The 25,465-nt window shown below is 44.1% G+C and overlaps 1 long non-coding RNA gene across 1 annotated transcript in view; it reads left to right on the plus strand.

Annotated features, from left to right (window-relative positions):
• Positions 1 to 2,467: 2,467 nt before the first annotated feature.
• Positions 2,468 to 25,465, plus strand: part of LOC132536126 (uncharacterized) — a 36,601-nt gene continuing 13,603 nt past the window's right edge. Inside the window, exon 1 of the long non-coding RNA XR_009547797.1 lies at positions 2,468 to 2,526. This is a non-coding gene — a long non-coding RNA (uncharacterized LOC132536126). The remainder of the gene's footprint in view (positions 2,527 to 25,465) is intronic.

A 25,465-nucleotide genomic window follows, 5' to 3' on the forward strand; every position in this document is an offset into this window, starting at 1 on the left:
CTGGGCATTTCAGTGTTTGTTTTACCTTTTTTTATTATTTTTTATATATTCTCTTTTGTTGCCCTTTTTATTGTTGTTGTATTTATTAGTATTGATGTCATCCTTGTTAGACAGGACAGAGAAAAATTGAGAAAGGAGGGGAAGACAGACGGGGAGAGAAAGACAACTGTAGATCTGCCTCACTGCCTGTGAAGCAACTCCCCTACAAGCAGGGAGCTGGGGGCTCGAACTGTGATCCTTCAGAAGACCTTGCGTTTTTGCCCCACTTGGCTTAATTGGCTGTGCTACTGCTCAGTTCCCTTTTTCCCCGAGTTTTAAAAAAAAATATTTATTTATTCCCTTTTGTTGCCCTTGTTTTATTGTTGTTATTGTTTTATTTTTAAATATCTATTTATTCGGTTTTGTTGCCCTTTGGTTTTTGTTGTTGTTGTTGTAGTTATTGTTGTTTTGTTGGGTGGGACAGAGAGGGGGAGAGAAAGATAGACACCTGCAGACCTGCTTCACTGCCTGTGAAGCGACTCCCCTGCAGGTGGGGAGCCGGGGGCTGAAACCGGGATCCACATGGTGATCCTTCTGCTTGCGCACTTGTGCTTAACCTTCTGCACTACCAACCAAATCCCCTGTTGTAGTTGTTGTCGTTACTGATGTCATCATTGTTGGATAGGACAGACAGAAATGAGGAGAGGATGGGGGTCGGGCGGTGGCGCAGTGGGTTAAGCGCACGTGGCACAAAGCGCAGGGACTGGCGTAAGGATCCTGGTTCGAGCCACTGGCCCCCCACCTGCAGGGGAGTCGCTTCATGGGCGGTGTTGTAGGTCTGCAGGTGTCTATCTTTCTCTCCCCCTCTCTCTGTCTTCCCCTTCTCTCTCCATTTCTCTCTGTCCTATCCAAGAACAAAGCAATGTCAACAATGGCAATAATAACCGCAACGAGGCTGCAACAACTAGGGCAACAAAAAGGGGGAAAAATGGCCTCCAGGAGCAGTGGATTCATGGTGCAGGCACTGAGCACAGCGATAACCATGGAGGAAAAGAAAAAGAAATGAGGAGAGGAGGGGAAGACAGAGAGGGGAGAGAAACATAGACACCTACAGACCTGCTTCACTGCTTGTGAAGCAACTCCCCTACAGGTGGGAAGCCAGGGGTTCCAACCTGGATCATTACCCCCATCCTTGCACTTTGAGCCATGGGCGCATAATCAGCTGCACTACCACCCAAGTCTCCTCTTTTCCCTTTCTATATGCACTGAGTATGTGCTTGTCTCTGAAGGTCATGTATACCCTATGAGTTTTAGTCTTTTTTTTTTTGCCTCCATAGTTATCATTGGGCTTGGTGGCAGCACTAGGAATCCACTGCTCCTGGAGGCTATTTTTACCATTTCATTGCCCTTGTTGTTGTTGTTGTTGTTGCTATACCTGTTGTTGTTGGACAGGACAGAGAGAAACTGAGAGAGGACAGGAAGACAGAGGGGGAGAGAAAGACAGACACCTGCAGACCTACTTCACTGCTAGTGAAGCGACCTTCCCAACACACATAAGGAAGTGGGGGCTCAAAGTGGGATCTTTATGCCCATCCTAGTGCTTTGAGCCATGTGTGCTTCTCCCGCTGTGTACGGCCCAGCCCCCGGTATTTGCCTTTAATGACTTTAGTGTACCTTACTAATAATGAGACTATTTCTCATATAGACTCAGAATAATACTTTGATCAGACTTTTCAGGAAGCATTTCTTTAGATCATGTTCAGAGTTATATTTCTCTTTTTAAATATTTTCATGACATGCCCGATTTTATATATATGGAGACAGAGATAGAGGCAAAGGCAGGGACTGAGAGACAGACAGACAGCGTCCCAGCATATACAGAACCTATCTGGCTGGAATGATCACCTAATCTGGCACTCTCTTCGTCTCAGGAGATGTTCACATCCCTACTCCCAGACTGTCCTGGGACCCTCTTCCTAGTAATTGCTACCTCTGCATTTTTCCTAGTTAACATTAATTTTTGATCATTTGAGAGTTGGTCTCTATTCTTGAAAGTTGCTCACACTTTCAAAGTGTTTACATACTCCCCCCTACATTAAGGAGCACTTTAACTGCTATGTGGATACAATATATTTCCTTGCAAGGGAGTATTTGAAACTATGATCTGTATTTAAAGTTGATTTACAAAGTGCTGAGTTTGCTAGAATATGTATCTGTCATTTACAAGGAAACAGTCACTGTGCAAGAAGCAATACAGTGTTGACAGTAGTGTTTCAAATATATAGTGTTCTTATGCACTCTGTCCAAGAGTTACTGAAATCAACAATGTTTACTCTCAAACTGTAGTCAAGTCTGTGGAGCTAAGAGAATTTACATTTTTACTTGATATTTTTTGTGAACCTTTGGGAGCTAAAGACAAGTTTTCTTCAAGTAGATCCTGTGAAACGTGGGTTGTAACCCCAGTTTTTTAAAAATTATTATTCAAGATTGCACAGCATCAGATGTGTCTGACTTCTAAGGAAAATGAGACCCCAGACACATTGATGGGTGAGTGTCAAAATATTTAAGTTGGGATGGTTGGATTTAAAATAGCAGTTCAAAACTCTCTCAATAGCAGCTGTTTAGTATTAAGCTTAATTGTCTTCACAGATTTCATTCATCCTGACCAGCCCTTACTGTGGCACAAAACTCAGACCTGCCTTGCTAAAAGTTTTCTTTAGTACACTAAAGAATATACTGATTTGTACATCTGGAGAACAATATAGTTGCTGGGTCTTTCTATTTGTTTTGTCATCTCAGTGTAATTTGTTTTAGGTAAAATAATGGAAATAGAAAACAGGCATTGTACAATGTAAAGGCATCAATACCCCTGTCCCAAATTCACCTGTTCCCAGTGTCTTTTTTATCCCATTTTCCATGTTTTCAGCTACATGTTCTCAGGAAAAAAAAAAAAAACTCAGACCTGCTCCTCTGCACCTCTAACCACACTTGATGGTGTTGTTAGCCAGAGAGGTGAAGTCTCTTATTTTTTTCACCAAGAAGTGCTGTCTTGAAAAAAATATTTTGAGGGAGAGGCTGGGTGGTGGCTCACATAGTTGAGAGCACATGTTACAGTGCTAAAGGACTCAGGTTCAAGCCCCTGTTCCCCACCTGCAGGGGGAAAGCTTCATGAGTGGTGAAGCTGTGCTGCTGGTGTCTCCCTCCATATCACCCCCATTCCTTCTCAATTTTAGGCTGTCTATCCCATCAATAAATATATAAAGATAATAAAATATTTTAAAATATGTATATTGAAGGGGCTGGCAGTGTACCTGGTTAAGCACACATAGTACTCAGAACAAGGACCCATGCAAGGATCAAGTTTCAAACCCCACTCCCCACCTTCAGGGGGGTCGCTTCACAAGAGTCGAAGCAGGTCTGCTAGTGTGTCCTTCGTTCTCCCTCCTCTCACCTCTCAATTTCTTTTTTTTTTTAATTTTTTTTATATTTACTTATTTATTCCCTTTTGTTGCCCTTGGTGTTTTATTGTTGTAGTTATTATCAATGACATTGTTGGATAGGACAGAGAGAAATGGAGAGAGGAGGGAAAGACAGAGAAGAGGAGAGAAAGATAGACACCTGCAGACCTGCTTCACCACCTGTGAAGCAAGTCCCCTGCAGGTGGGGAGCCGGGGCTCAAACCTGGATCCTTTCGCCGGTCCTTGCATTTGGAGCCACATGCGCTTAACCCGCTGTGCTACCGCCCGACTCCCACCTCTCAATTTCTGTATTATCCAATAAAATGAAAAAATAGGCCACCAGGAAAAGTGGATTCTTATTGAGACCCAGCAATAAGTAACCCTGGAGGCAAAAAAAGGAAAAATATGTTAATTGATTAATTCATTTACTTCACTAATCATATCTTTCTCTCCCCCCTCTGTCTTCCCCTCCTCTCAATTTCTCTCTGTCCTGTCCAACAACAATGACAGAAATAAAAATCAATAATAACTACAACAAAGATAAAAAAACAAGGTCAAAAAAAAGGAAAAAATACCCTCCAGGAGCATTGGATTTGTAGCATAGGCACTGAGCCACAGCAATTACACGGGGGGGGTTTAAAGAAAAAAAGAAAAAAAAGAGAGAGGGGGACTTTTAAACCTACTTCACCACTCATTAAAAATCCTTCCTGCTGGTGGGGAGTAGGGGCTCAAACCCAGGTCCCTGTGTATGGTAAGAGCAGTCTCAGCTATGTGCATCACCAGCCATGCCCCATTCTAACATAGTTATCCAGTTGTCTGTGTTTAGGATGCTTCTATATTTTGACTTACCAACTATATAGCTATATAAACATAGCTGTGCATATGTCTTGGGACTAGCATACAATTAAATATTAGAAATTAAAGTACATATATATGTTTTTTAACGGACTATTATTATTGGAAAGGGCAGAGAGAAATTTAGAAGGGAGGGGGAGGTGGAGAAGGCGAGAGACAGATATGCACCTGCAGCCCTGCTTCACCACTCTTGAAGTTTTCTCCAACTCAGGCGGAGATCAGAGGCCTGAACCTGGTTCAATGTGCACTGTAACATGTGGGCTCAACCAGATGTGTCACTGCCCGGACCCTAAAAATATATATATATATATATATATATATTCTTTATATATTTTAAAAATATTTTTATTAATATTTCTTTATTCCCTTTTGTTGCCCTTGTTTTATTGCTGTAGTTATTACTGTTGTAGCCGTTGTTGGAAAGAACAGAGCGAAATTGGGAGAGGAGGGGAATACAGGGGAGAGAAAGATAGACACCTGCAGATGTGCTTCACACCTGTGAAGCAAACACCCTGCAGGTGGGGAGCCTGAGGCTCTAACTGGGATCCTGATGCCTGTCCTTGTGCTTTGCACCACGTACACTTAACCAGATGCACTACCAGCGAACTCCCGATTCTTTATATTTTGATGAGAGAGATACAAAAAGAGAAAGATCAGAGCACTGCTCAGCTCTGGGTTATGGTGGAGCTGAAAATTGATCCTGGGACTTCAGAGCCTCAGGCATGGAAGCCTTTGACATACAGAACCATTATGCTGGTTCCCCAGCAGGGTCAGTGGAAGATAAGGAAGTTAGATGAGTGACATGCCTGGAGACAATCTGAGTATTCAAGACTATGGGAAGTTCTCAAAAATTGAGAAAAGTGGGCAGTTAGTGTGTCACCCAGTAGAGCACTTAAGTTGCCATGTTGGTGACCCGGGTTCCAGCTCCAGTCCCCACTCGCTAGGTGGGGATGGCGGAAAGTTTTAGAAATAGTAGAACAGTTCCGCACCTCGGTTCTTCATCTTTGTCTCTACATACATTCAAAATGAATAAATAAAATAAAGACAGCTGATGATGATGTTAGTGTCCTGTAGGTAATAATAAAAATAAGATAAATGATATATTTATTATATATGAATAAAATAAATTAAATGAAGACAGCTGATAATGATGATAGAGTCCTATAGCTAATGAGCAGGAGCCGTAGCATTAGCAATAACAATGAAACATCAAAAAGAAAACGACACATGGGCCTTTAGAGTTTTTCAAATATTATGAATAGGGTACAGAAAAAGTACAGGTAGTCAATAAATAAATAAAAAGTACAGGTTGTCAATAAATACATAAAAAGTACAGGTAGTCAATAAATACATAAAATATTACACTTGTTATTAGGGAGGTGCAAAAGAAACTATAATGTTGATTGTATTTATAAGTAGCTTAAAAGAAGTGGGTCACTATTGAAAAATAGTTACTGTTTTTATTGTTGTTGCAATTATTGTTGTCTTCGTTATTAGATAGAATAGAGAGAAAAGGAGAGAGGAGGGGAAGACGGGTGGAGAGAAAGATAGACACCTGCAGACTTGCTTCACCACCTGTGAAGTGACTCCCCTGCATGTGGGTAGCTGGGGATCCTTACGCCACTCCTTGCATTTCATGCCATGTGCCCTTAACCCTTGCGCTATTGCCCAACTCCCTGTTTCTATCTTTTTTATTTCCTTTCAGAGAGTTTAAACTTTTAAAAATGTATTTATTCCCATTATTGCACTTTTTAATTTTTTATAGTTATTGTTGTTGTTGACCTTGTCAGATAGGATAGAGAGAAATGGAGAGAGGAGGGGAAGACAGAGACGTGAAGGGAAAGATAGACACCTGCAGACCTGCTTCACCAATTGTGAATCAACTCCCCTGCAGGTGGGGAGCTGGCAGGTCTAACCGGGATCCTTACCCCGGTCCTTCTGCTTTGTGCCACCTGTGCTTTACCAGCTGTGCTACTGCCCAACTCCTGACCTTAAACTTTTATAATTATCAGGTGTGGTCCTAGTGTACACAGGTTTTCATTTTTTAAATTTTGACAAAAGCATACTCTGATATTTTAGAAAATGTGTGCTTTTTATTTTGGAAATGCGTACTTGCTTGTTTAAAAATGTTACTTCTCTTGAAAGAATGTTGGGTGTTATATTTTCTAAAGTTCTTAGTAGGCAGTGTAGTACTAAGTTTTCCTAAAAAGAGAAAGAGCAGTCAGGTTGAACAGTGACCTTCGTTTCCCCAGGATGCCAGTTTTGACCTGTGACCTTCTGATCTACATGTGGTGTACAGATGCCAGTGTCAGCATAATGAGTGGCTATTCCATGACCATTTGTCCCCACAATTGGTGACTGTCTGGGAAGTGCTGGGCTAAGGAGTCTTTAAAAGGCTAGTAGCTGAGGGCCTATGGCAGTAGAGGTGTCACCTTGAACTTTGCAGTGAAATGTGTTGATCACAGTAACAGCCATCCAGAAGCCCGAAGTGCGCCATCTTTAGTCTCTGCTACTGTCTCCTCCTGGGCTGACTGTAGACTCAGCCATGTCCTTGCTCTGGCACATGGAACATGAACAAATGGGAAGCAGGCAGAGACCTCAGTGCCTGTCTGGCTATGGTATGGGAGCCCTTCTTCTGGCACTGAAGAAGCTAGGTGCCACCCTGTGGAGATTTGGGGAACAGGCAACACACAGAAAATAGATCCAGTTGAGCTATGAGCTGCCTGCAGACACATGGGACGTCAGCTAATGCAGAGCTGCCCAGAGGAGCCCACCAAGGTTTCATCTGAGCCCTGAGCAAAGAGAGGGGCCATATAAGGTACAGAGCCAGGGAGTGATATTTATTATAGTAATACAATCAACAAGAAAATACAATAAAAGACTATAACTACATACATACAGTGAAAGGAATAAGAGAGAGATTTCTGTGAAAAGACCTTCAAAGCAGGATGTAAGAAGGGATCAAGGAGGATGCCTCAAATGAAATGAGCTGGATGTGAGATGTTGACATTTTTCATTGTGACCCCACTAGACAAAAAGTTTAAAAGAACTGCCTTAGTCAGAGGGCTTCATGTCTTCCACCAGGAAGTTTACACATAGATGGCAGGACTGAGAACTAACTCAAAATCCTGCAAAGGATTAAGAAAATAATTGTTCTCAGTTGGATATCATAAAGTAACAGGGAAAAGAAAGGGTCAGTTCTAGAAAGGGGAAGTTGTCTGTTGGCATTTCAGCAGACACCCAGGTGGCCTCAGTGATTGTAGATTTGCCAGGGGAGCCCTGAGCCATTATCAGCTGAGTAGGTTGTAGGTAGGGGCTCTCCGAATCCCATTTGGAGAGACCTGAGATGTTCCATCACTGAGCCTTTCTGGAGGCATCACTCTCCCGGATTGGAATTAGCAGTCTGTCTTACTGTCATGCCTGAAATGAAAAACAGAGAGCTGTCTTAGTTAAATCACATTGTCATATACTAGCTTCTTCTTGATTCCTGAAGAAATAAGTTAAGCCAAAGAGAGTATTTCTCCATGGAGATAAATATATGAAAGGGATAAGTGGTGCCCACCTGGTGAGCACACATGCCACAGTGAACAAGGACCTAGGTTTTTGCCCCTATCCCCACCTGCAGGGGGGAAGCTTCAGGAGCCGAAAAGCAAAGCTATAGGTATCTCTCAATTTCTCCCCCACTGTCTCTCCCTCCCATCTGAATTTCTATCGCTAGCAATTAGGTAAATTGAATTATTATCAGAAGAGTTAAATATATTAAAACCTAGTCAACATTTCCTCTCAACACAGCAAGATTCTGCAGCCTCCACCCAGAATGTGCTGTCACCAGGAGAATGAGTCAGGTCCTGCCATTGTTGGGATGTGATTCTCTTGTCCTGTTGTAATCAGCCAGAAACCTTTGTCTCACACAGACTATTTGCTCGAATTAATCTCACATGGCATAAGCTCACCCAGACTCATGGTGTAGATGAGGTGTGTCCAGGAGCCTGGTCACCTTTGTACCACTGGCATCAGTCAGGAAGGAGGTGCCTACCTCTAGCAGGATCAGGGGACTTGGATGGAGGGCCTCACTCCTCCCTGTCTTCCTTGTTAAGCTCTGTGTGGCTGCTGGTGCACAACACGGACATGATGCAGGAGAACTGAGTGATGGTGGCCTTTTCCTTCTGGTGTAGCAGATAGACAGAGTCCATGATGTCCTCCACTGCCAGATTCACGGGGATGATGGGGTGGCTCAGGGCATAGCTGTAGAGTGACAGCTTGTGGGTGGCCCTGTCTCCACAGCCCATCAGGTATTCATTACTGAGCTCAGAGGCAGTGAGCTCTAGCAGAGGCAGCCATGAGGGGGCACTGTGCAGAAGGTTGAACACAGAGCTCTGCCTGATGCTTTCCACATCATGGAGGGTGGCGTCAGAGTCATCCCTCTGGTCCACAGCCACCAAGATGCTCTTGTGGTGGCCTCTGTAAACAGAGCTGCCCAGGGTCCACGTAGAGTCACCCCCAGTGCAGAGACCTGTGATCATAGCAGTGGGATTAGCAGTGGACAAAGTAGGGGCCCTAGGGAGCAGAGCAGAGGCAGTGAGAGCATGAAGGACGTGGAAAACCAAGGGGTCGAGCGTCCACTTTCTAACTGAAACCTTTGTAGAGGGACAGATGGAGGTAGCAAACCCAGTTATAAGAGTATGACATGATTCCTGCATATTAGCAGGAAAATCTTTGAGGATTTGAGAAAGGAGACCTGGACTCCCTACTTTTGATTGAATTTGAAGGTGTATATAACTGGCCTTGGCTTTTTATTGGAGAACTTAAGAGGTTTCTAGAAACTTGGAAGTAGAAGTTATCATGCTGGGTCACTATTAGTTCTGGTGTATATTCTGATCCCATTTCCATAGTGAGGCTGGTTTTCAGTATCATGAGCTTGATTTCAAGAGGGGAGAAATGTCCAGAGAGGTGGCACTGGCAGCAAAGTGTTCAATTTCCCTCTCCTCTGCTGGCCCTGACCTGAGGTCTGGGCTTGTGGAGGAACTAACCTGGGGTGTCCTCAAATAGCTGCTCCAAAAGGAAGGACTCCTGGTGGCTGGAAGCCAAGCCAGAGATTTCCTGATCCTGTGACTGGTCCTCAGTCACCTGTAGTGGAGTCATTCCATTTTCATAGTGATATTCTCTGTCTGTATGGAGAGGAATCCAAAATAGGTTCAGGCTGAAGTGGTCGTGATGAGCGCATCGTGACCACAGGATGTAGCTAGAGCATGGCAAGGGAGCTGTGTCTTCCTTGGAGATGTGCATGTTTTACTGTGGGACTACTGGGTCCCTGCCAATCTCCCCACCCCCTTGGGATTGATTTTCAGTGTCATGAGCTTGTTTCAAAAAGGAGGTATGACTTGGCAGGAGGCGTGTACAGGAACCCAGCTGGTCTCCACATGTGAGGCTGTGGGAGTCATCTGCTTCTAGTGGAAGCCCCTCAGTAGCTGGCGTTTGACCCCCTTCATGTATATGCAGATGTTTGACACCTACATGTAGAGAAATCTGAATATAGATCCAGGCTGACCATAAAGAGACTCATCTCACTGTAGAAGATGACACATGGGCCTTCTTTGGACCTTCTTTGCAAAGAAGGCTGTGTCTCTGTGTCTCTGTGTCCAAGAGTCTGACAGGAAACCCTGCCCTAGCATGTGCCCAAGAAAAGAGTTGACAAAGTAAAGAGGAAGATCCTCTTATACATCCCTGTGCCTGGAATGCAATGAATTCCTCATGAGGAAGAGCTTTATATAGCAGTCCTGTCTGCCACAGAGAAGTAGAGAAGCAAGGACTGTCATTAGAACCTGTTACAGAGTAGTAGTTGGTCAGTGTCTGTTGAATTCATGGAGGCCTGCTGCTTGCACTTTTCCCTGTCAGAAGGTATTTAAGCTAAGCTGGAACCCATTTTCCCTGAGCCTTTGTAGTTAATGTCTCACTCCAGTCAGCCTCTTTGTAGATTTCCCTGACACTCACCTGCAGGTGGCTCTGTGGTTTCTTCCATCCTAGAACTCACAGACCCCTGACCAGTTTCTGCAGAGTCCTGGGAGAGAAAGAAGTTAGGGTCACAATAAGCTTTTGGAGTGAGCAGTGGAAGAACACATTTCCCAGCAGCTCTGTTTCCCCCAGAGAGAGAGAGAAAGAGAGAGAGAGAGAGAGAGAGAGAACCCTGTGTCCAGTATCAAACTACTTGACCCCTGGGGGTGACTGTGGTTTAGAATCGCCACTGTAGATTTACATGAATACTTGGATTTTCAGTGCATGTTTAGAAGTGTGATGACAAGGGTATTTAGATTCGTTCCTGCATGCTCTCTAGTCTCAGGATACGCACACAGGTAACTCTCAGTTGAGAGTAATTTGTAATTTAAAATGTCAGCTATCTAATCAAATACTTTTAAAAATATATATCTTCCCCCCACTAGAGGAGAAGAATTTCCTGGTGTTTGAAGAGGCAGGAAACTGGCATCAATGCTGCAGAGTGAAGGCCAACCCTGACATGATGCAGATTTCAAATTATGCAAAAGAAGAAATAAAAAAAGAGAGAGGGCTAGGCGGTGTTGCAGCTGTTTTGGCACACACCTTACCAAGTGCAAGAACCAAGGATTGGGTGCCACTACCCTGCCATAAAGCCTTATTATTGACATACTAAGCTGATAATGAAGATGAAAATTAAGGAGGAATTGGTTTGAGATAGGTCATTAAAAATGATCCCATTCTAATGCAGTAAAGAATTGTAAAATGAGCACACAGAGTCCATAGATTAAGTATATATGTAAGTGGATCTTATGAGAATATCATAGTGGGATCTCCTAGCATAATGGTCATGCAAAGAGACTGTCATGCCTGAGGCTCCAAAATCCCAGGTACAACACCCTGGATGACCATAAGCATTAAGCCAAAGCTGAGCAGTGCTCTGGGAAAAAAAAAAGAGAAAGAAAGAAAGAATGAATGAATCCTCCTCAGGGCCAGGCAAGGCAGTACACCTAGTTAAGTACACACATTACTATGGACAAGGACTCATGTTCTAACCCTGGGCCCCACCTGTAGGGTGGCAGCTTCACGAGTAGTTAAGCAGTGCTGTAGGTGACTCTGTCTCTTTCCTTCTCTATCTCCCCTCCCCTCTCAGTTTCTTTCTGTATCTATCCATAGTAAAACAAAGAAACAAAAAAACTCCAAGGGAAGAATATGGTGTCCCATATCTGAAAATGGGGAAAGATTTAAGATGGGAAAGAAAAGATATCCGAGGTCACATGATGGAAAGACTCTAACTGAATGAAAAGTGCATTTACAAATTTGAGAAGATACTCAGAATTACTTTGTTCAAATTCACATGACTCAGTTCTTTAGCCCTCACCTCCTCAATTCATTAAGCATAATCAGCTCCAGGCCCTGCCCCCAAATGGAAGTTCCAATGTATCTCAAGGTTTGTGAGAACTATGAAGTTATCTCTTATGGGAGACACAGGGATTTGGAGTGGGGTGAGCATGGAACTCTACCCGTATACTTGGATAAGCCTATTAACCATTATTCAGTCACTGCTGAAAATGTGGGTAAGAGAATGTCTTAGTTCTCCATAGTAAATGTCTTAGCTATTGTACTGCAATTCCAGAAACCAAATGATACGCAGAGCTCCTGGCTGTCATTCTCTTCTTTTTCGTTTTCTTTGATAGCGGGGAAACGGGGGAGAAAGGGGCAAAGAAAGAGAAACCTGAAGTACTGCCTCACCACTCATGAAGCTCCCCTGCCACAAGTAGGTCTCAGGGACTTGAACCCAGGTCCTCTTGCATGGTAATGTTCACTCTACCGGGTACACCACTGCCTGGTCCCTCCTAGCATGCTTTTGGTCCAGTAGCATAAAGAAAAGTGAGGTTGTTATTTTTTCTTTAATTAGTAGAGTCACCCATTCCAGGAGGAAAACATCCACAGGGAGCAATGCAGACCACTCTGTATATGCAAGACAGGGTTGCATTCAGTCTAAGCTCCCTTTTTTGTGTCTATAGAGAAGTGTGTGTAAATAGGAAAATACATCCTTCTGGGTGGTATGTGCTGAATTCTTCCCTCATCTCTAGACCACTTTCTGTGTAACGCAGGAACTTGGAATGTAAGTTCTAGTCTTAGAAACATTCACACAGGTGCGTTCTGCCTCCTTTTGGTTGATATCCAGGTAGTCCAGAATGGCGGTATAAATTTTGCTAATAGATTCCACAGTGACCCAAAAGAGAGAAGGAGAAATGAGCTGTTAGACTATTATCAAATGAACTTGTGTTTTGGCTAATCATTTCAGCATTTTTCAATGGTTTTTCAAGATATCAAGTTTTTAAAGATACGTGCAAGACTTAATGAGAATAACAGTATGCAAATGTATTTCTGGAGAATGAGACAGATCCCAGAAAACATGTCTGTGGTGTCAGGTCTCTGAGACCAGGGCTGAACACCCCATCCAGAGTCCTGGCCAGACACTCCCTGGGCTGTAGCTCTGGCAGGTTCATTTGCTTTGAGAACCAGCCCATGGAGAAACCTGCCCTTAAGTCAGGGCCATTTAATACATGGTGCAGGGTGATGTTAGCTCCCATCACAGCATGAAGAGAAGGGGGACAAGAGGGAGGGGCATTGACTGCTTGGACTCTGCATTCTGAGAACTTGAAAATTTGAAATACATGAAATAAGGACATACTCAGAAAGCTCGTTATACCATTGCTCCATCTTCTCAACTGATCTGAAATCCAAGAGAAGGGGAGAAAAACAGTTAAAATGCACATTCACACAAACATATTATGAGTGTTGGCCAGTGTAAACAGCATCATTGATTGTTATTGGTGGGACTGTTTGATCCAGGAGTCCTGTCCTGGTCACGGTGCTGAGGGGCCCTGCTCTTTGACAGTTTGCTGGGTTGGCAAGGAAATCTTCTAAATGGAGGAGAAATTGGGTTTAGGGCCCTTTGGTGGTGCTGGTGGTTAACTGCACATGCTACCATGCACAAGGACCTGGGTTCAAGCCCCTGGCCCCCACCTGCAAAGGGCTTAGCAGCTACATGTGTTTGCTTGTATCAGAGCCAGTGGGAGCCAATGGAGAGCACAGAGCTGTCCTTGTGGGGGTCAGAGCACCTGTGGCTAATAGACCCCCAGATGGAGCTGTGCTCCCCCTAAGAGTCATGAGGAGACAGGCAGGGCTTGGCTGCAGTCTTACTGAAAAGAGACCACGAAGCTGCGGTCAGCCCAGCCTAAGACCAGTGATGTGCGGGCTCTTCTGGCTTTCCTCATGTTGGGTTCCACCCACATGTCCATCAGGGGTGCCAAGTACTTGATTCGGAAGTGACTCTTGTACCTGGAGAGGGAATAGAGCACAGCAGTGTTAGCTTGCATCCCAGCAATCTGGGAGTATCTGGGTTTATCCTGAGGAGATGGTGGGTGTGTTTCTTTCTTTAATTTTTTATTGGGGAATTAATGTTTTACAGTTGACAATAACTACAATAGTTTGTGCATGCATAACATTTCTCAGTTTACCCTGAGATTTTTTCACATAACAATACAACCCCCACTAGGTCCTCTGTTATCCTTTTCCAGGATGTGTACTCCCCCCACTCCTCCACCCCAGAGTCTTTCACTTCGGTGCATTATACCAACTCCTTGGAGGGAGGTACATACTTTGTGTTGGAGATGAGCAGCACGTTGGAATATAGGATCAGCTGCCTTTTCTGCCACTTCCGACCCTTCTGGAATTTGCCAGTGCCCATGAACTGGATATGGCCATAAGGCAACACTAGGATGTTCTCTTCCAGACTGCCCTCCTCCATAGAAGAGGTGCAACACAGCAGACCCACAGGGCAGTTTGTCTCTGGCAGGCAGGACACGGGATCATTCTGATGTCAGCCCTCACAAAGCATTACAGAGGAATCTCAGTCCCCCAGAAGGGCTCAGTAGCCAAATTCAGGAGTCTTGAGCTAGACAGAGCTCCTGTGATAGTTGAGGTCACTCAGGGCTGGTGGTAATGGAGGTCTGCTTCAAGGAGAGGGCACATGGCCTGTCACTTCAGTGTCAGGGGACAAGAAAGTAGCAGAGTCTCAGGACCTGGTAGAAAGGAGACACTAAAGGGAGTGAGGGGGAGTGAGGGTATTGGGGCCCTGGTGCTTGGTGCTGGGAGAGGACCTGAGTGGGGGTGAGAGTATTCTGAAGACACCCTGTGTCAACAAATCACACTGTAGTGAATTAACACTGACCCCCAATATAAGGATAAAAAAAACGTAAGGGGACACTAAGAGGTCAAAGGAGAGAGGATGAAAAATGTTTTAAAGAACCAACTCAGGGACACAGGGCCAAGGCCTGAAGGCAGCACAGTGTCTACAGCGTTGTCAGAGCATAATCAACCACAGTATCATCTGCGGTTTTAGCCTTTGTGACTCTGCTTCTTTCCCTACCCATTCTTCTACCCCTTTCTTTCCTCTTTTCTTCTTTTCTCTTCTTTTTATTCACTCTTCCTCTCTCATAAAAATAATTTTAAACAGATCTATGTGTGACCTATAGGGGTCAGATAGCATCGATCCAAGAGTGTGAAGAAGTCATTCCATTGTGGTCTCAGGTTAACATACACACTTAGTTAACAGGATTCTGGAAAACTTACTCTAATCTTCTTTAAGTCAGTCATCACTTTGGGGTGGAGGGGGGCAGGAATCCCATGAGCAGCCGAGAATAAACCAAGCATTCAATTTTTTCTCAACTCAAGGAAGTACTAAGCTATTCCTTGGCTGTGCCTGGAGTAAGCCCACAAGACTCTGATGCTAAGGGGTCAAGCCTGCTCTCTGTCATCAGCAGAAGGGAATCTCATGAGCACAAGTAACTGTTGATGACTAGGGCTGAAGCTGAGATTCTTTCAGTGGGAATCACACAGAGCACCTCCTGGGATCACCCTCCTCCTCTTCTGCTGGTCACACAGGGCATGTGAACAGACTCTACCTTAAGCAGGGCAGCCAGCGCAGTAGATGCAGACATCCTCTACTCTTCACTCCTTGACACGAAAGTGAGAGCTGGGCACAGCACTTTGTGCACTGTTCAGCTCAGTCTCCAAGCCTGAAGATTCCACTATAGCCAGGGACCCTGGCCTGTGATATCAGTGGTCAAAGGTCATCATCATAACTGGCAGCTGACAGAGTGCCCCTCTAAAGCCAGTTACACCTACAGCTTTGAGTCTTTTAATCTTTTCCTTTTGAGATGACTATAGACTTCCAGGCTTTTATTGGAAATAATAGAGATGCTACAAGCCTAGCCCCTATTTCATGCAGTGGTCATCTAATTATATAATTCTAAACAGAGTAAATATCACTGTAGGATATTCACATGGATGCTGTCAGAGACACACTATTTCCAGGAGCGTGTGTGTGTGTGTGTGTGTGTGTGTGTGTGTGTGTACACACACACACACATAGGCAATGTTATCCTCATAAAACCATTTTTGAAAGAATGAATCCATTGGCAAATGAGTTGTGGACATTCTTTGATGTCCTTCAACTCTAGTGTAAAAGACCCACATTCAAGGAACCATTGGAGGACTTGATGCAGCCTAGAATAGATGCCTTAGCTTCTTGGTATGTTTTCTCTTTTATTAATTAATTTATTTATCTTAATGAGAAAGATAAGTGCAATGCTCAGCTCTTGCCTTTGGCGATGGGATTGAACCTCTGAAAGGACCCCAGATCCTCACACATGAAAGTCTTTCACTTTCTTTTTTTATTATTTTATTCATAGTTCACTGAACAGAGATAGAAAAAGTAGAGTGATGGAGATGGAGGGAGAGAGGAGAGACATCTGCAGCCCTGCTTCAACTGCTTGTGAAGCTCTTCCTCTTTAGGGTGGACCCGTGTCTGGAACCCAGCATGTTGTAACTAGTGCTCTGAGCTAGGTGCATCCCAGCCTTCTATTACTTCTTGTCTTAAACAGCTCTGTAGGATGCACTCCATCTGATCACAGACAAGAAATACCCAGATTAACATCAGTGAGAGAATCACTGTTCAGAAAAAACAGGGTGTTGAGCACCAGACAGTGTGCTTGTGTCTGTGTCTGCTTGTGTGGAGAGAGAGGTGGGGAGAAGCCTGTTCTCACTGTCCTGCTGCATCATCTGAGTGCTTGACCAGGCTGAGTGGTTCCTCAGACTTTTCTTTCTTTCTTACCTTCCCTTAATATAAACTGTTTGAAGGAAAATATGACATTCTTACTAATGATGTGATGGTTGAACAATGCTTTTCCTCACTCAGTCCAGGGAAAGTGAGACAGATGTTTGTCTTTGCCATAAGGAACAATTAAAAGATTAAGGAAGCAATGGATCACATATACAAGATTTCCCTCATGCTGCTGGCACACTGGTAAAGTCCAGTCAGGTGGCCTTGATGTTATTCACTTCCCTTGTCTGTCAGAGACTCATTGGCACTTCACCTCTAAAAGGTTCAGGCAGATTGGCTTTAGCTGCAGTTTTGGAATTCAGCCTCTTGAGGGCACTCATCACCTACACAGGGAAGCAAAATGAACAAAACTCACTCAGTTATTTTCTTCAAGTACTTACTTAGAAAGGAGATTCTTCTAACAGATCCATTCACATAATTTAATTGTGAATGATCAACTTATAACAGTGCATAATGTTGAATAAGAATCAGAAATTCAACATACATGTAGATTGATATTAACTGTCAGCTGGAGGCAGTCTGCAATATTTTGTAAAATGATTTTTTCTATGGATTATGTTTTTAAGAACTTTGGAATGATTCCATTCCATACTTTAGAGATACATCTGGATCTAAATTTACACAACACTTTTTTGTTTTTTTATATTTATTTATTTATTTTCTCTTGTTTTGACCTTGTTTTTTGTTGTTGTTATAGTTATTATTATTTTGTTATTGATATTGTTGTTGTTAGGACAGAGAGAATGTATAGAGGAGAGGAAGACAAAGAGGGGAGAAGAAAGATAGACACCTGCAGACCTGTTTCACCGCCTGTGAAGTGTCTCCAGCAGTGAGGATCTGGGGCTTGAACTGGGATCCTTAGCCAGTCTTTGCACTTTGTGCCACATGAGCTGAACCCACTGTGCTCTCAGGACATTTGGGGTCAGTTCTCTTCCTTGTGTCCAGGGTTATAACCGCTGGGGCTTATTGCAGGCACAGGAATCCACTGCAGCTGGTTGCCATTTTTTTACATTTTTTTTTACTAATTCCCTATTTTTTTGGATAGGACAGAAAGAAATTCAGAAGAGAAAGGAAGGATATATATGTATATGCATATGCATATGCATATGCATATGCATATGCATATGCATATGCATATGCATATGCATATGTATATGTATATGTATATGTATATGTATATGTATATGTATATGTAGAGAGAGAGAGACCTACAGACATGCTTCTCCACTTGTGAAGCCTCCTTGCTGCAGGGATGAGCAGGACCTGGAAGTACCTTGACCATGTACTGTGTGTGCTTATCTGGGTGCACTACCGCCAGCCCCATAATGAAGTGATTAAATGCACAGCTTTTTACCCTACAGCCTAGAGAAACACCAGTAAGTGCTCTCTTACATCTTAATATGTCATTCATATAGCCATTGATTAATAACTTTGTCTCATACATTTGGGGCCGAGATTGGAACATGCATTTTTCTTTACATAGTTGTCTGCAAAGGAGATTCTGCAGATGAGAAAGAGGGAAAGGATCCAGCAGGAGGCAGCCTTTTCTGGCCTCAAGTTTCAAGATTGAGCCCCAGGGGCTGGTCAGCTCCTGACAGCCAACTCCAGAGAATCTCCACAGGGGTGCTGGGTGGTGGCTCACCCTGATGAGAGAACATGTTTTCATGCCCAGGCACCTATAAAAGGTTAGGACAGTAAATATCCGGGAGTCTGGAGTTAGGCTGTAGCGCAGCAGGTTAAGCACATGTGGCAGGAAGTACAAGAACTGGCATAAGAATCCTGGTTCAAGCCCCCGGCTCCCCATCGTGAAGTGACAGGGGAGTCACTTCACAATTGGTGAAGCAGGTCTGCAGGTGTCTATCTTTGTCTTCCCCCTCTGTCTTCTTCTCTCTCCATTTCTTTCTGTCCTATCCAACAACAAGGACATCAACAACAACAACAATAGTAACTACAACAATAAAAGAAGGGAATAAGTAAATATAAAAAAAATAAGACAGTAAATGTCCAGGAGCACTGGCTTCCCTGTGGCTCTGGTTTTTACAGTTATGTGTGAGAAATAGTCAGATAGCTTGCTGGAAACAGTCTTTCAGGTACTGCCTTAGATAGCAATCCTAAACTCTTGGACATCTGATGTGATGTTCCCCCAAGTTTGAAGGTAGACAGTCTACAGGGCCTGATAGAAGGTTAAGGATGTACTGGTGGCCTTCAACTTCTCTAGAACCAGAATGAAACAGCTTATGTCCTCCACCATTATGTTCTCAGGGAAGAAGGGGGTCTCCTGGATAGTAGATACTGTACAGGAGCAGTTTGGGGTGGCCCTGTCCCCAGAAGCCATCACAGATTCAGGGGTGAGCTCAAGGCACTGAGGAGGAGTAGATTTGGCCAAGTTGGGACCATGGGCGTGTGGTATATGGTGGATTGCTTGCAGCTAAGTTTCCATATCATTGATGATGGTGATGATGTCACTGTTCTGGTCCACTGCCACCAAGAAACTGTGATGGATGGTGTCTGATGACAGATTGTACAAGGGCCGGGGATAACCCACCCTCTCCCAGAAAATAGACCTGTGACATAGCAGTGTGTGTAATGATGAGCTCAAGTGGGCACTCTGTGTGCTGAGAGGAGGTGGAGAGCCAGGAGGCCACCTGGCCCACTTTCTAGTTGAGAGCATTATAGAAGGAGAGAAGGAAGAAAGCCCAACCAGTCTTACGTCCAGGAGGCGAATGATGTACCTCACCATGGAAATACTTGTGCATGGGCTGATGTATGAGTTTTGCCTTTGCTACTTTTAACAGAATTTAAGAATTCGAAGGTGGAATCCAGATATATTGTGTTATTCATCTTTCACAGGCAGAATGCCTGTAGAAAGAACGCCCTGTCCCTTGACATACAGTCCTACCTCCAAGGACACCTTTATGAGCAAAGACAGAAAGCAGAGAGGGCACTGAGTCTTGTCTCATACTGTCTGTCAGGCTTCAGCCTTTTGAATGGACAGTATTTGTTGCAAGAATCACCAGGGGCCTAGCAGTGGTGCACCTGGAGCCCAGGCACTACCTGGCTTTAAGTCCCTGGACCCTAATCCTGGGTGGAGGGAGGGAGTGTAGAACACCTCCCTGTTGGGAACATGTGTGAGCCTGATAGAGCTTAGGGAGAACCACCCTCATCTTTGGATGGAGGTCTGAGAAGATAACCTCTTGGTAAATCTCTCTCAACCGAGGTGAGCATAAGGGGGGAAACTCAGACTTGGTTCTTTCCTTCTTGACTCTCAGGCCCACAGATACCCCAGTACTTCCCTCCATTAACTGCAGGCCACATGGCCACAGATTCACTCATTCAAAGTCACCTTCTGATCACAGAAGAACACATCTTATCACACACTTCATCACACACCTCAGACCCCAGACAAGAGAAATGCCAAACTATATGGCCTTTTGATATCCATCTTCTCTCTCTCTCACCCTACGGGTTTAACCCCTATGCTTCTCTCAAATACCTTTGGATAATTAAGTTGCTTGTGTTATGGAAAATAACTGTCTTGTATCTCATCAATTCCTGTCATACCAACCCCCTACCTTAGGGGCATGCTGACTGTTAAGAAACCTGTAATTGCTGTCATATTGCAACAATAATTACCTCCATTGCTTTTCTATTTAACTCATGTCAGTTTTGCTAATAAACGGACTCTAGGATTCTGGGACTCTAAGGACTCAGATTCTAGATTCACGCTAAGAGTCCCCTGGTGTCTTTTACTTCGTGTCACCCCTGTCGTGAGCGAGAAAGAACCAGCCTGTTACCTTTCCCCTGGAGAACACCCTGCCGGAGAAGGAGAGAGACACCCCGAAACCTCCCAAGTGGGTGAGCAGTGCTGCTGATGTCTGCCTTTATCCTTCTCTCCCCGTCTCTGTATCTCTCTGGCGCAGCAAATTAGAAAAGGGAAAAAATGACTGTGGAGAGCAATGGAGTCATCGTGCAGCCAAGAGCCCCAGCAATAACCCTGGTGGTAAAAAAAAAAGTCATAATAATAAATTATTTAATTAGACATTTTAGTCTGGTTATACTACAAAGCAAGCCAATACACTTTTTTCAACATATAATTATTGATGGGAGAGTATTAGAATGGTATGGATAAAATGTCTCCTAAGAAATTTAAAAATAATAGTAAAAAACATTCCTGTCTTCCTTAAGGGGAGGGAATGGGATATAGAGATCTGGTGTTGGAAATTGTGTGGAGTTGTACCCCTCCTATCCTATGGTTTTGTTAACATATCCTTTTTTAAATAAATAAATAGAAATTTAAAAAAATACTGGTCAAAACATTCCTGTCTTCTTTCAGCATAACCTGGCTCTGAGGCAGGTAGGGATGCTAAGACACTGTGGGATGTAATGGAGTTTCTTTCTAATGGGAATCCCAATTATACCACCTCCCACTATCATAGTAGACTCCATGCCTAATCCAGACACTGACTGCATCACTTCCTGGATTGTCTGAGACACTAGAGAAATCTAAAAACATCCCCAATCCATCCATCAACACAGATACAGCATCACTGTAAACAATTTGAGTCTTCCTTTTAGGTCAGTCTTCCAGGATCTTCTCTGCTTTTTCTTGCCACTCTTGCCGAAATCAGTTCAGTCCATTTTCTCCTAGTAGGTCAACTGTGACAGCTCATCCTTGTTTCTGGACACAGAGGCCAACAGGCCAACAACTTTTGATCCCACAGACAGTTCTGTCCCAGTTAGTTTCTGGTTCAGAAATGTTCCTGTACAAGGAATGGCGACTGGAGCTTCAGAGGCATGTGGCCATTAGTCCCCCCTGGGCATTGCTGGGCTCCTGCCTCTCCTCCCATGGGTGTTAAGCCTGGATATTTTAGGATCCAGTGGAAGGCTTTATGGGGCAGAGTTGTCCAGCAGCAGGGAAGTGACCATGTCCAGCAGGGCCTCGGGACAGAAGTGAAGCCTCAGCCAGGCCAGCTCAGCGCTGGTGAGAAGGGAGCCTAGTGTAGATGCTGCAGACAAGGCAGGCAGACAGGCTTCTCCCTGCAATAGAGAGCCCACCTGGCTGTGTCCAGTTTGCAGATGTTGTGGTGCTCATTCATGCATTTGAAATGCTGTCTCCTAAGTATTTCTGCCTGTGACCATTGAGTTTAGTGAACCTGCTGGAACCTGCGGGGACTGGCGTTTTTCCAGAGGTGACCCCAGGAATGCAGGACCTCAGTCTGCTAGGGGAAGAAGCTGCTCAGCTGTGTGGCAGATGGGCACTGACTGAGGTGTTGTGAAAAGTAGAAAGCTTAGTTCATGAGGAGAGAAGCTGCTGTCAGCAGGTTTCTTTTTGGCGACAGGAACACTGAGCTGGATGGTTGAGGACTGAGGTGGATTTGGGCAGTTGGGCAAGAACTATCCTTCAGAAGTCACAGGCAGCAATTGCAGAGGTAGCACAGCATGGAACTGGATGGTGTGAGAAGATGTTGAACATAGATATTTTAAGCACCTGAACAGAGGCTGTGGTATAAAAGCCAGCCATAACAGGATTCATTCAGAAATATTCAGAAGGTAATTTCAAAAGAATAGAGAGTGTGTTGGGCTGGGGAGATGGTACTAGCATTAAAGCTCCAAACATTCAGTCCCAAGATACATGAAGCCCTAAGTTTAATTCCCAATAAGCCATGGCTGATCAGTGCTCTGTTTGAAACAAAAACAACAAAAAAGCAAGCAAGCAAACAAAAACTAAATTAAATAATACTCTGTAGAGGTAGCCATGAGGGGGCTTTAAACAAAGTGAAATCAAATCTCCTACAGCTAATGGTTCTCTGTCACTACCAGTGCCGGCACCTGCCACCTCCTTGCAGCTCTTTGCCAGCATGATTTTCTCTCTTCAGATACTGGCCTGCAAGTAGAGCTGCACAGAGGATATATAAACAGATCACCAGTGCCTCCTTTCAAAATACCCAGTTAATGTATTTGTTTCTCTAAACTGGTCGGTAGGCCTGCATCCATGAAAGCTAAATCATAAAATCACGGGTTTCTTAATTGTTTTTTACTCAAAGAGATAGAATAAAAATATTTTTGAGGCCTACAACCCCACAGAGTCTGTTCTTCAAAGCTCTTTTGATTTACACTGATGGGACCTTGCTTGTGACTACTGGGGACATTCTAACCTTCCCTTGACTTATATTTTTGCCTTTCTGTCATCGCATTAACTCAATCCTCCAAAGTTTTACAGAATACTTTCTCTAGAAGTCAGTTATAGTTGGAAAGGCTTCTTCTAAACCCTGGAATCACCTTCTCCTATTCCCATATTTCAATTACCAGAAGCCAGGTTCTAAGGACTGCAGGGTAAGCTCTGCACCTTAGTGCTTATTTTGTTATTATTATTTTTTAATATTTATTTTATTTATTTGTTGCTCTTGTTGTTTTATTGTTGTAGTTATTATTGTGTTGTCGTTGTTGTTGGATAGGACAGAGAAATGGAGAGAGGAGGCGAAGACAGAGAGGAGGAGAGAAAGATAGACACCTGCAGACCTGCTTCACCGCTTGTGAAGCGACTCCCCTGCAGGTGGGGAGCCGGGGTTCGAACCAGGATCCTTATGCCTGTCCTTGTGCTTTGCGCCACCTGCGCTTAACCCGCTGCGCTACAGCCCGACTCCCTTATTTTGTTATTTAATATTTATTTTTCTAGAGAAGGAAATTGAGAAGAGGGAGACAGAGACTCCCATATCCCTGCTTTAGAATCTTTGATGCTTTCCCCCCTGCAGGCAAGGTCACGGGGCTTACTCCCTGGCATCCTTAGGCACTGTCGTGTATGTACTTGTGTGTGGCAGCCGGGCCATGCAATGTATTGTTTAAATTTCATGGTGAAAGGGTGAGCAGCCCCACAGTCCTGGCACAGTAGTTAGTGCTCAGACTACCTCTGGGCCTCTTAATCCTTTCTCACCTCGGCACATCCAAAGTGTGGATTTGTAGTGCAGGCACTGAGCCCTAGAAGTTACCCTGGAAGCCAAAAAAAATCTCTGCAGGGAGGCAATTTTCAAAATGTTTAATTTTTAAAAATTTCTTCACCTTCTTAATTTAATTTATTTAAAAAAGGAAATATTCACAAAACCATAGGATAATAGGGGTACAACTCCACACAATTCCTACCACCAGTACTCCATATCCCATCCCCTCCCCTGCCAGCTTTCCTATTCCTTATCCCTCTGGGAGTGTGGACCAAAGGTCACTGTGGGATGCAGAAGGTAGAAGGTCTGTTTTCTGTAATTGCTTCCCCGCTGAACATGGGCGTTGAATGGTCGATCCAGATCCATACTCCCAGCCTGCTTCTCTCTTTCCCTATTAGGGTGGAGCTCTAGGGAAGCAGAGATCCAGGACACATTGGTGGGGTTGTCTGTCCAGGGAAGTCTGGTCAGCATCATGCTGACATCTGGAACCTGGTGGCAGAAAAGAGAACTAACATACAAAGCCAAACAAATTGTTGACAATCATAGACCTAAAGGCTGGAATAGTGCAGATGAAGTGTTGGGGGGGGTACTCACTGCAGACTCTTGTGTACTTCTGCTTTCAGGTATATATTTTCCCTAGTTTATGGATACATGTGAAAGGCTGGAGTAGTACAGATGGCATGTTGGGGAGGAGGGCCCTCCATTTTGGAGATAGCTAATAGGCATATTTTAGTAATATTTCAAAGGTCCTGTAGCTATACTAGTTTGTTTTTAATTTTTCCTCTGAGCCTGAAATCTGATATGCAAGGTGATGTCATGGCTGGAAAAGGGACAGAAAGCTGGATCAGGGAAGAGAGTAGTTCCATAATATGGGAAAGGGGTATAAATATTGTTGACTGTAAACCCCATCAATTTGATATGGACTGGGGCCAATATTCAACTTAGGAGCCTATGTGAATCCTGCATCCCTGTAGATCTGAGCTCACATTCTGTGATCACGAGTAGGAGCATTCCAAGCTGCCCCAATATCAGGACCGATCTTCCTTAGGTGTAGCATAGCTTATGTTGTCCATCCTCCAAAGGGAGGATAGAACATTCTCTACCATTGTTGATCCAAGGTGAGGACAAGGTCCTATGGGGGGCCCACATAGGGTTGTTTTTGATAGAGATGACTGGTAACAATGGAGAGAGGGAATTATTTGATGTCTAGGCCCATCATGTCTGTTTGAGAATCTCAGGACTCCCCGAATAGGGCCCCAGCTGATGGGGTGGCCTGATAGTGACTAAAGAGTCATCATTAACGTAAGCCAGTCTCTTGCCCTTATTCAGGTTTGCAGTCCTTGCTTTGTTAAGGTTAGCTTTGGAGTGAGTGAGAGAACTGTAATAGGAAGGAGGTGAGGAGGGTATCTAAGTCTAATTAGATACTATTTCATTAGGAACTTTATACTGACTCACTGCAGACTGTTGTTTACTTATGCTTTCAGGTATATATTTTGCCCTAGTTTATGGATGGTGTGAACATATGCTCTATCTCATGGGACCTGGTCTATATCTAGGTTTTGGGACTTTGTTGGGAGTGAACCTCCTGGGATGGAATTAGAGAATACTATGGAAGGAAAGGTCTCACCGGAGTAATGAAGCTGAAGGTTGTCATTCCACACCTGAAGTCTCTTGACACAGTCTGAAGTGAAGCATGCTGAGGTGGTACTCCTTACATTGATTAGGTTGGGACTGGCAAATGCAATATTATCATTATTGTTGTTAGTAGTATTGTTGTTGGATAGGACAGCCAGAAATGGAGAGAGGAGGGGAAGATAGAGGGGGAGAACAAGATAGACACCTGCAGACCTGTTTTAACATCTGTGAAGTGACCCCCTGTAGGGGCGCAAACACAGATCCTTATGCTGGTCCTTGCACTTCAGGTCATGTGCACTTAACTGGCTGTGCTGCTGCTCAGCACCCAGGATCCTTTCTTTATCCTTACTTCTTTTCATTGTAACTACGATGTGTCATGGTGTCTTCAGGTTTGGGTTTATCCTGTTTGGTACTCTCCT

Source organism: Erinaceus europaeus (assembly GCF_950295315.1).
Source record: "Erinaceus europaeus chromosome 6 unlocalized genomic scaffold, mEriEur2.1 SUPER_6_unloc_12, whole genome shotgun sequence".
NCBI lineage: Eukaryota > Metazoa > Chordata > Mammalia > Eulipotyphla > Erinaceidae > Erinaceus > Erinaceus europaeus.